This window comes from Globicephala melas, chromosome 9 (genome assembly GCF_963455315.2).
Source record: "Globicephala melas chromosome 9, mGloMel1.2, whole genome shotgun sequence".
NCBI lineage: Eukaryota > Metazoa > Chordata > Mammalia > Artiodactyla > Delphinidae > Globicephala > Globicephala melas.
The window spans coordinates 51,835,670-51,848,286 of record NC_083322.1 but is presented as its reverse complement, the minus strand read 5'-3'; the positions used below and the strand labels follow the sequence as shown (position 1 = coordinate 51,848,286).

General features: G+C 38.2%; 1 long non-coding RNA gene across 1 annotated transcript in view; it reads right to left on the bottom strand.

Moving 5' to 3' along the window:
- Positions 1-8,855: 8,855 nt before the first annotated feature.
- LOC115853731 (uncharacterized) overlaps positions 8,856-12,617 on the bottom strand; it is a 119,264-nt gene continuing 115,502 nt past the window's right edge. The window contains exon 3 of the long non-coding RNA XR_004039699.2: positions 8,856-8,908. This is a non-coding gene — a long non-coding RNA (uncharacterized lncRNA). The remainder of the gene's footprint in view (positions 8,909-12,617) is intronic.

Genomic DNA, 12,617 nt, shown 5'->3' with positions numbered 1-12,617 from the left:
AAGTTATTTCACATCTTTTAGCCTTAGACTCACTTCCTAATCTAATTTTAAAAGGAGAGGATATGGTAATACCATATTATAGGTTTGTTATGATGGTTAAGTAAGACAATGATATATTTTATGCTTGCCATTTATTTAATAATAGGCTGTACATTTTATGATTTCTGAAATCTGGAATTTTTACATTTTTATTATTAAAAAAAACTTGATTGTATCCATGCAGAAGAATAATTGTCACTGCCAGGCACCTACAGTATCTGTTTATCCAATTGTCACTTCAGTTGAGGTTGTTGCTGGTTTTATTTGGGAGGGGGGTAGCGTATGATTGAATATTTTATGGCATTGCACCTTTTGTTGTTCTTAAAATGCTTTCTAAAAATTACTCTAGTATAAAGCTTTGAGGAAAAAAGGTAATTATAGAAAAGTTATTCTAAGCTAGGAGTTGTTGGAATGTCTGTCTAGTTTATGTGTGGTGAAAGCCTGTCACAAAGCATTGATCATTTATTTAGCAAAAGCTTCCAGTTGACTTTCAAGTGATATTTGATGTCCAAGAAGACATAGTTCCATTAAAAAAAGTGAAACCATAAGTTAACTAAATATAAACACCAAGAAATACTAGGTACTTTTTGATATGCTTTATTGTAATCCTAGAAGTGCTTTACAAAGATCATAATCCCAAATACTGACATCAGAGAGTAGTAGCTTATTGGAGTGCTGGGTATGACTGCAGCTGGCCAAAATGATTTTTAAAAATTTTATATTTAGATTGATGGTTGTTTACCTAGTCTAGATTTAAATTCTGGTTGTAATACAATATAAGAAAAAATATTAGGTCTATCATTCTAGAGTCCATTTCCTCCTTTTTTCTTCCTTTTTTTTTTTTTCTTATTCCAAAAGTTGCTATTAAATCAATGTCAAACTGAGGCTACTTGAAGGTCATAGTATGGAAGGTGAGCAGTTGCTAGTGATAAATCCACTTCAGTGTTCCTATATTCCCAAGACTTTGGATTCTTTTCTTTATATTTTGCCAAGGAATTTTGTCCATTAGCTACATTCAGGGTAGGCCACACAGGTTTCCATCAACGAACAAGCAAACAGGTTAGATCACCCCAAGCTGCTCAAGATAGTACACTTAATTCATAGAAACAAATTCAGTTCAATTTAAATTGTGTTTCTCCTTTTTCTCTCCAGTATAGACCCTCAGAATTTACATCTAACTATATTCTCAGCTCTCACATATATTTGCAAAAGTTTGTAAGTGACTTTTTCTGTGGTCTTATAATTAGGTTGATTATTGAGGTAATAACTAGAAACCAAGACCCAAAGAAGCAGAACCACTTAACCCAGATCACACAGAGAATTAATGACAAAGCCCAGTAACGTAGATCTGGGGACACACATGCTGTCATTGCCCAGGCCCACTGACAGAGATGGTTCTCCCAGCCAATCCTAAAAGGCTTTGCCTCCTGACTTCTAGTCTCCATCAGATGAATGCCTCTTGTATTTCTCCAACTTTTATTTTTATCACTAAATTTTTGCCCTATCAAATCACTGTCAAAACTACTTGTAGTGTCAATTTATGTCTAACTTATTTTCTAAAAAAACACCGTGAGCACTCCTTGTGTGTTAGCAACTGTGCTGGGCACAGGTGATAAAGTAACCAACAGGACAGATAAATCTCTACCCACTAAGAGATTTCCATCATGTTACAAACTTTTTTCTAGGCTTCAAAACCCTCTAGGTTCATTTTGCTGTTCATGAGCAGCAGGCTTATCTGTTTTTTCAGTTTATAAGGAAAGAAACAAAAATTATAGTTGAGCCTTATGTATAATTTTCATTTTTCCATCCCTCTGTATTTACTTACTAGTTGCTTATGGGTCAGAAAGAATCACGATCTCGGCTTCCATTAAAAGGGATAATTGGTAAACAAGCATTTCTCAAACGCCTCAAAAAAGGCAAATACAATTGGTTCTCTTTGTTCATGGTAACTATATTTTATCAAGTCACTGAAAACCCTGAAACACTGGGTGCTCCCAGGAGAAACAGAGGGTTAGATTCCTGCAAGCCTCTGATCACAGTATTTTCATCAACCAACCAATACAAAACTCTGTTTTATGTATGTTTCAGTTTTAAAGACGCCTTTTTAAATGTATACTGTTGACTCATTAATGTAGAAATCACGGCCAACATACCTGCATGAATTTTATATCACATATTCTCTCCATAAGGCACATTAAAGGCTTCTTCTGCACAGAAACACCTGACAGCCATTCAGCACTAAGCTTAGAGTCCATTTTAAATCACCAACAAAAAGTTGGAGAATGCAATAACCATGGCACTAAACAGACCAAGTCAAGGACGTGTGTTTACCTTAGGAGAGGTGAATCAAGAGAGCAGGGCATCAGCCTTGTTTAACCCCAGCTGGGACCGTGTACATGGGTCAACTCAAATTTTTCACCCACATGTCCATGAATGACCTCAAAACTGCCATGACAGAGGAATGGATAAAGATGTGATACATATATACAATGGAATATTACTCAGCCATTAAAGAAGAATGAAATAAAGCCATTTGCATCAGCATGAATGGACCTAGAGATTATCATACTAAGTAAGTCAGACAGAGAAAGACAAATAGCATATGATATCACTCATATGTGGAATCTAATTTTAAAAAAAGACATAAATGAACTTATTTACAAAACAGAAACAGACTCACAGATTTTGAAAACAAACTTATGGTTACCAGAGTGGAAACATGGGGGAGAGTTAAATTAGGAGCTTGGGGTTAAAATACACACACTACTATATATTAAAAGATAACCAACAAGGACCTACTGTACAGCATGGGGAACTCTACTCAATGATTGAATCACTTTGCTGTACACCTGAAACTAACACAACATTGTAAATCAACTACACTTCAATACAATTTAATAAAAAAATAAAATAAAAGTATTAAAAAAAAAAAGATACAGGGCTTCCCTGGTGGCACAGTGGTTGAGAGTCCGCCTGCCGATGCAGGGGACACGGGTTCGTGCCCCGGTCAGGGAAGATCCCACGTGCCGCAGAATGGCTGGGCCCGTGAGCCATGGCCGCTAAGCCTGCACGTCCGGAGCCTGTGCTCCGCAACGGGAGAGGCCACAACAGTGAGAGGCCCGCGTACCGCAAAAAAAAAAAAAAAAAAAAAAAAAAGGACACAGGACAGTTCCATCAGAAAAAAACTGCCATGAGCTGATTTTAGGGTTACAAAGAAATTCTAGTGAATAGGAGAAGTCACAAAAATGGAACCCATGAACAATATGGATCAACTGTACCTGTCCTGCATGAAAGGTAAGTGGAACCTCACCCTGATTTTGCAGTAAGTTCTCATGAAACCTATATGTAGCTAATAAATTTTGAAGAATTAATCAAGAATACTTAGTTATGGTACATTAAGAAGACCAGAAAAAATACATAATTGTTGAGACAATTTAAGCTCCACTCTCTTTTCTAATGACCTAGCACACAGCAGCAATCATATTTGTTGAATGAATGAACAGAGTTGGGAACATGGCTTCCTTTGCCTATAGAATATGAAGCTAATTACAAGGCTGGGGGACTTGGAATGTACAATGAAATCTCATTATTTGGGCCTCCCCAAATTTTGCAATTCATATCATCAGGAAAAACCACATGGGCAAATTTTACATTCAGACTTTCCTTTAGAAAGGAGTTCACAAAACATCTTTAGTTGTAAAGGAAAAACCTTCAAAAAAAGATCTAATAAGTCAGAGAACAAGCTTTCAGAAAATGTTATACGTACTTGTTTACGTATTTTTAATGCTTATTCAATTAATTCTGATTTAGTTGGCAAAAGGATAACTTTTCTAGATCTTGGTTTGTCTAGTTCCTTTTTCTGTGTGAACTCTGAAAAACTAAGATGCCATTAAAAAAATCATGATGAAAACATTCTATGAATTTAGATTCATTTACTAACCTGTGACCTAGAAAATGAATCATATCCCATATGATCTCTATACGCTGACATTTGATGATTCTGTGATTTGTCCACGTCAGTGAGGGCATTTTAAAAAATTTATTTATTGTATTTATTTATTTTTGGCTGCATTGCGTCTTTGTTGCTGCACATGGGCTCTCTCTAGTTGCGGCAAGTGGGGCTACTCTTCGTTGTGGTGCGCGGGCTTCTCATTGTGGTGGCCTCTCCTGTTGTGGAGCATGGGTGCGTGGGCTTCAGTAGTTGCAGCACGCGGGCTCGGTAGTTGTGCCTCGTGGGCTCTAGAGGACAGGCTCAGCAGTTGTGGCGCATGGGCTTAGTTGCTCCACGGCATGTGGGATCTTCCCGGACCAGGGCTCGAACCCGTGTCCCTTGCGTTGGCAGGCGGATTCTCAACCACTGTGCCACCAGGGAAGCCCCAGTGAGGGTATTTTTGTACCAACTATACGTATCTACAATAAGTCTCCATCCTCTGCACAGAGTCTCAAATTTGGTAAATCTGTAGTCTATGAGATTAATTCATATTAATAAAAACCACTTTCTTTTATTGGACACATATATTATATGCCATCACAACAATCCAGAAAAGTAGACGGTATTGTATTACCACGCTCTAGGTGACAAAAAAGAAACTGGCTTACAAAGGCTAAGCAATTTGCTTTAGGCCTCACAGATAGGAAGTCGAAAATCTGCCATGAGTTACAAAGCCATTAACTCAACCATTATGCTCTCCTGCCTCCGGACAGAGACAAGACATGGGCATTAAAGGGATGCCTGATCCCAGGGCTTCATTAACATTCCTGCAACTAAAGGGAACATCATGATTTTATCTCCTCTTAACGTATTACTTACAAGGTTGTTTAAGTCCTTTAAAATATTAAATATTTAATTAGTCCTATTACAGCATCTCCCTGAGGCAAATAGTTAGCCTGTATAATTGTTATGATGGTTAAAAAGAAGAGCGAAAGGAAGCTTGAGCATAAATTAACAATAATAAAACAGATCATTACATTTCATGCCCAGAGATTAACATGGATAACTTGCTTCAAATAAAATTGTAAGGTGATTATTAAGATCAGTCTTTACAGATGACCTTAGTCATTACACTCTAACTGGGTCTCCACGTACCCAAAATGACCAGTCATTCCATTAAATATAAGGTTACCATTCTCATCCATTATTTCTCAAAGTGTCCACCAAAGACTCCTGCATCTGAATCACCTCGGGGTTTTGTTTAAGATGGAGATTTTGGTACTCACGTGAATTATCTTTCTGCACTTTTAGCAAGTATTTCCAATGATTCTGGGGTAAAATATCAACCAGTTTTTTTAGGGCTGTATCCTTATTTGCAATATAAACGTATAAAACATTATTTCTACTTATATAAGGGTTAAGAGAGTTTTATTCCCTTACCAGTTTGGGAACACCTTGAGATTTGAGTCATGCTTGGTTCAATAATTATTCCACTGTTTAGAAAGAAACTGGAAAAAAACTGAGCCTCCAAATGGTTTAATGTTGAATGATCCAAACATGGTTGACTGGATTTTTCATTTTTAAAAAACTCTGCTTTCAGCCAAATATATAATATCCTACATAACATATCTTATGGACAAACCCGAACAAACTTTTTGGTTAACCCAATATATATATTCATGTAGCCATAGTCCTTAATAATCATCCATAACAATTCTGGGAAAGATACTTGAGATTTGCTTCTTTTGTTACAGGGTTGCTGACTGACTAACCTACATGCTCTCAAAAAACTGGTCTCCTCCATTATCTAATCAGAAGAGGTTTGCAACAGTGAGAGTTCCCACAAAGAAAAGAAAAATGCTTTTCACATTGAGATGTCAACATTCCCACAGACATGCCTGGTATTCTAAGCCTCCTTGAGCCAATAGCAGAACATTTTATTACTTTACACACTCATCTGAAAATCCAGAATTGATTGCCAAAAAAGCCCACTTCAGATATACCTTATGCAAGAGGGAGGCTCAGTCCAAATGTCATGTTAAATTCCACATTTAGATAAAGTTCTCAAGCTCTTGTCACTCTATTTCAACTGTTTAATCATCAAGAAACAATATACTATCATCATACTGCTTTCATTCCCTCCCCAAAATCACTTCACAAAATCTAAATTTCATGACCTTAGCATTTATTGAAGACTAACATGAGAAAGGTATATTTTTAAAATTCTTTTCATTTTCTTTTTCAAAAAATATGACATTATACGTCATGTTACATTACGACCTTTTATACAAAGAGACACCTAATATATTCCTCTTAGTATTCAGTTGCAGGAAAATGTGTTTCTCTCCAGATGAACATGAATGATTCTATTCATCCTACTTTGAGAGCTCGGCAGCCTCTTACACTCCCCTGTTTGATTTCACTGCCCGAAAGAGGAGAATTCAGTTTTCAATGGCAGCAACTAATTCATTTCATATTCATTTAATATAAATATGTTTCAGCTTCTTAAACTTGTTTCTATAATTTTTCCTTTTATCTTGCCTGTTTTAAGTAGGTTTTATCATTGCAAGTCATTCTAATGATGTGAACTAGTAGACAAGGAAAAAGTCAACCTTTTTCAAGAATTAAACAAGCAAAGGTAAGTCTGGCAAGGGATGTGACAAGAAGATTACCTGAATACATGGAAAGATCAAGCAGTTAGGACAGAATCAATTTTTCTTGTTTTATAGTCCTAAGGGCATTTTAACTAACAATAATAAACTAACAATAATACCACCAAAACAGATCACTAAGAAACTTCACAGAAGCCAGCACGACACATGACCCTTGTCAGACTAGCGCAAAGCCAGATACAGAAGCAAAACAGCTGAAGGATAATGAACTATAATCTAATCTGTAATTAGGTAAAAATCACAAAGGCCCAAAGATGAAAAGGGTCTTAAATAGAATGCTTTCAATGTCTGATAGTTAACTGCCCGGAAGTTATTTTTTAAGAAACATACACCCTGGGGCTTCCCTGGTGGCGCAGTGGTTGAGAATCCGCCTGCCAATGCAGGGGACACGGGTTCGTGCCCCGGTCCGGGAAGATCCCACATTGAGCGGAGCAGCTGGGCCCGTAAGCCATGACCGCTGAGCCTGCGCGTCCGGAGCCTGTGCTCCGCAACGGGAGAGGCCACAACAGTGAGAGGCCCGCGTACCGCAAAAAAAAAAAAAAAAAAAAAAAAAAAGAAACATACACCCCTTCTCAAATTTTCATGTGAATGTAAGTCACCTGATCATCTTAAAATACAGATTCAGATCCTATGATATTGGGGCCCAGGATTCTGCATTTTAATACACTCCCAGGAGACACTGAGGCAGCTGGTCCAAGGACCACACTGACATTCTGCCTTCTGAAATTCAATGCTGCCTTTAGAGCTTGCCGTGACTGAATCCATCCCAGCTTTACCACTTAAAAGCTGTGACATTAGCCAAGTCCTTTAACATCTCAGACCTTCAGTTAGCTTATCATTTGCATGGGGATAACAATATCTACCTTGTAGAGCCCTTGGGAGGATTTAAAAAGATAACCGCATGGTTCAATAAGGCCCTTGATAAATATTCGTTTAGTGAGAAGGCTGTCTTTATTATGACTGAACACCACCTTAGGATTTGGAATGTTATACTTTGTTTTTAAGTACAAAAGTATGCAAGATGAAAACCTAGATTCTATAAGATAAATTTTACACTTGAAAGGCAGATGTGTGTCTATGTGTGTGTAAGTGAAGTTACACTAACAAAAGTTAAGTTTCACACCCCCATACTGACTACTATATAACCAAAATCTGGGATACTATGCACATGTTTATCTGATAAGCAAGAATCTCTATATAAGGTGAAACGATCACGGCTTGGAGAGTAGCTGAGCAAGAAGGGCTCCATATTTTAGAGAAAAGATGGGCAGCAAAGGCATGGAATTAAACAGTACTCTAAACCCATTCTTTTATATGACTCTTAAAGCCAAGATCTCATCAGCGCAAAATGGGGTTTGTCAACTTACACTCTTTGTGGAGCGAAGCAAGATATAAGCACCAAAAAAATAGAGCTTCTAAAATTACACAGAACTATATTAACGACATAGGCAGTTAATTAAGAAATGTGTTAGTAATAACCAGAAAACTGTTACCAATAAAGGATTCTAACAGCACTCATGGCCAACTTTTTGCTGGCTTTTCAATTGATTTTTGACTTCAGGTTATATTCAGGGTCCAGGAAAAAACATTTTTTCTGCTTTGAAAAATCAAAACCCTGGCCTGAAATAGGCAGAAACCTTGGAGAGTTTCCTTCTAAGAAGCAGAAATGGTGGTATTTTGCTTCCCCTTAACCAAGATGAAATCTCTAAAACTGCATAGCCAGAAGCAAAACCCTCAGAAGACTAATAATACTTTAACATTTTCTGTTCACATGTGAATGTTAATTCCACTCTCTGAAGAGAACCACCAAAATGGCATTCGTTAAGATTAAAGCCATATTACTGTAGAAATGGGAAATGTATATGTATGCTGCCTATAAAATGCAAATGCTGACAAAGAATGGATCTCCACTGAGTTCTCTCCACACCTGTTTCTTTGCAAAGTTAAACCACACTGGCAAAGCACTTCATAAAGGCAGTATACAAGTCTTAAGTTGCCGGTACTGGCTGCTCTGCTGCCAAGGCAGCCCCGCAGGTTGTTGACAACTGTGTGCCCCCCTGATGAATGCCCACCTATGCTCGTGGAACAAGCATAGGGCCCTGGTAATGGGGGCAGACAGGAGACATTCCAGACTTTCAGCATCTGGCAAAGTGGAAGAGGCTCCTGCAAAACACAACTTCTGATTGGGGTTGTCTTGCCCTTGGATCAAACATCTTACCTGGTGAAGTCCGTTGAAGAATGTGATCTGCAATGGCTTTTTTCATGACTACAAAGAAACAAACAAAAGAAAGGGTTATAGAAAATGCTAGAGCTATATTTTTTTCACTGTTTTTTTAACAGGCAGTATTTTTAACAGGTTACTGATAAACTACAATATTCAAATTAATGGTTCATTACTGGGACTGCTTGCTTGGTCTAAGGGAATGGAAAGGAGAGATGGGAAAGAATATAGATTTGAGGAGGGAGTAAAGCATGAGGGAAAAAATGTGACGAATAATAGTAGGAGCTAAAAGTTACATAGTGATTTATATATACCAACGCATAGGATCTTCCTAAGAATTCTATAACATCAGTAAATTGTGCATCACCCCAATTTTACATATGAGGAAACTGGGGCATAAGGTGGTTAAAGAGCTTCCATGAAGCCCCACAATGTAATCTGATTCCAGGCTGTCTGGCTCTTCTACACTACACTCTACTGCTTCTTATTCGCTGTAGTGTTGGATGCCTGTCACATGCCAGTGCACAATAAATATATGTGAAATGAATGAAAGATTTTTCACAACCCCTGTAGCCATTATGTCCTAGACACAAGGTCTCTGAGGGTAAGAACTGTCTTACTCATCTTGTCCTAACCCTCAGCACCCAGCGCAATGCCAGTCACACACAGTAGATGCTCCCAAGTTGTCTGATGAATGAATGAATACAGACTCAAATAGCTATAGGTAGTATGAACCATAAATAGAATCACACGGTAAAATGAGGAAGAGTGGGTATAGTTCAGTATCTTCCCACAGTTCCATGAGGTGGTCTAGAATAACAAACACAATGGTTGATTTTATTATCCAGTTTCTCCTACCTAACTACTAGTAGGACACAGAATAGAAATTCTGAATTCCTCTTTGCAAAAGAAAACCTCATTTTCATGATGAATAAAACAATGGGTTCCTGAAGGAGCTCCACTTTCAAAAACATGATATGATCATTTCTACCAAAATGTAGACAACTAAGGAAATATCCAAATCAAAGTTGAATAACAAAGTAGGTGCACAAGCAGCGTTTCTTAACCCTGCCCAGTGAAGTAATCTTTGTTGCAGAGGAAAGGACATACGTTCCTCTGAGACATAGCTATAAGCAACCTGCTTCAGCATAAAATTTCACTGAGGTCTTATATTTTCTCTTAAAAATTCATCTTTTTTTTGGCATTCTGAGGTGTGTTTGTTTTTGTTTTACCACAAAAAGTATGTTGTGATTACTTACCATTATGTAAAATGCAAAGGCCACCATCTTTATCCTTTAGCATTCAATACCCTACGGAATGTGTTAGCCCATTTGAGAAACCAGAGACTGTAGCATCTGGTACAGACTCTCATTTAGAAGCCCAAACATTTAGAAGCAAATTATAAATACATTAAGTGAAATATAAATACAGACCCCAAATGAGCGTAATGAAATTAGAATAATTTGGTGTGAGATATGGCATCTGTGCACTTAGCAAATACCTTCTTAATAACCATCCTGAATAACCACATATAAAGGTAAACAAATAGGAAAGCTAGTTAGGTCAGCTCACACTCAGGAATTTCTCCTTCTCCAATGCCACATGGGAGGATTAAACTTCCCCAACTGCCTAAATCTGCCCATGTAATTTGCTGGGTCAAGAAAATGTGACTGGAAGTCACCTATGTCCATTCCAGGTGAAAACACTAAAGATTTAACCTGCAATTTCCTATGTTCTATCTTCCCTGCCACATGACTAATAAGGCCGTATGTTCCAAGATGATGGTACCTTCCTCAGCCTGGAAGCATGAGTTGTCAAACAGGGTCAATTGTCTGGGAGATTCATGCAGATGCACAGTGGACTCCAAAGAAGAAATAAACCTTTGTTGGGTTAAGCCACTGAGATGTTGTTACTGCAGCATAACCTAGCCTGTCCTGGCTGATACGCTCCCAGATGTTAAACTCAAATTCAAATAGACCAAGCTCCATAAACATTAAAGAGCCCTACCTTATTTCTGTTTTATTAGTCCAGAGCTATAAAACAACAATCTGTAAGCAATATGGTTATTTGTATGCAATGCCCAACAGTTTTAGCTAAAGTGACTCATAAACTGCTCTCTTAAAAAAAATTCTGTCAAATTGGTCATTTAGAAGTGTGTAAACAAGCAGTCAGTTGACACTTTTCTTTTCAAACCACTTCAATTGGATGTAAAGGGAAAACCCCATATAGCACACTATAAAGTTCTCTACTGACACAGACGATATTGGTGAACATACTACATTAAATACTCATTTCTACTTAATTACCAGCAAATCATACCACAAAGCAAATACAAACTGCCAATTAAAAAAAAATACAATCAATTGTATTAATTTTCAAAATTCTGATGTTCTATCACTTAGCTCAGCCAATTTTGAAAGTTACACAAACTCAATTTTTGTAGACGTCTCCATCCACCTATGTGAAGGTTTCTTAAACTTGGCACTATTAACGTTTCAGACTGGATGGTTTTCATTAAGGGAAGAAGCTGTCCTGTGCATCGCAGGATGTTTAGAAGCATTCTCGGCCTCTACACACTAGATACCAATAGCACCTCCTCAGCTGAGACAACCAAAAAATGTCTCCAAACATTTCCAAATGTCTCCTAGCAGACAAAATCACCCCAATTGAGAACCACTAATCAACTTCAAAGTTCCACACACAAAAAAATGTGAATATAAGTAGCTCTTTGCAGGAAGCAGCTCTCTGCAGGAGGCCTTTTGTCTTGTCACTTTAGTAAAGCTATATTTTAACCAATCTTTACACCAGATGCCCCCATGCTTAACTAACCTCCATCCCAAGCACACCTTTCAAATCTTTTGATCACTCAATGCCTTGCCTAACCTATTGATTCTTTCCTTAAAGAAGTAGAAATGAAGAATACGTGATTAACAGATGAATAGATCTTTTGGCCAGCTTCCCCTTTAGTAATCTCATGAGCAGATGGTGTCAACAAGATACCACCTAAAGAAAGATCACAAGGAGTAAACAAGCCTGCACACTGTGGGAGATGACACGAGTCTGACCCCCTTCCTCAATGATACATGAAATACTTCACCTTTTTCCCTTTAAGAACTTTCATGACCAAGCAGAATCTTCAAAGTTGATTCTGGGACATGAGTTTGCCTTCTCCCCAGGTTGCTGGCCTCCTGAATAAAGCAACCTTCCCTTTCCCAATCAACACCTGTCTCTTGAGTACTGGCTTTTTAGTGGCGAGCAGCTGAACCTGAGGTCAGTAACATGAATTCCGTCCTACAGCCCCTTTGCTGCCTTACTAAAGTGACTTACAATAGCACAATAAAGGTGGTATAACAGAATCTTACTTTCTTTTACTATTACATAAAGAAAGCAAATGTTGGTGGCTTCCCTGGTGGCGCAGTGGTTGAGAGTCTGCCTGCCGATGCAGGGGACGCGGGTTCGTGCCCTGGTCCGGGAGGATCCCACATGTCGCAGAGCGGCTGGGCCCCTGAGCCATGGCCGCTGAGCCTGCGCGTCCGGAGCCTGTGCTCCGCAACGGGAGAGGCCACAACAGTGAGAGGCCCGCGTACCGCAAAAAAAAAAAAAAGAAAGCAAATATTAATTGTTAAAAATTAGAAAATAAAAATTTGCAAAACTAACAAAATAATTACTTGTAACCTCATCTCAGTTAGCATGTTTACAGACAGGTTCTCCCTGGATTCACTCATTCAACAGTAGCCGAGTGACTGCTTTGTGC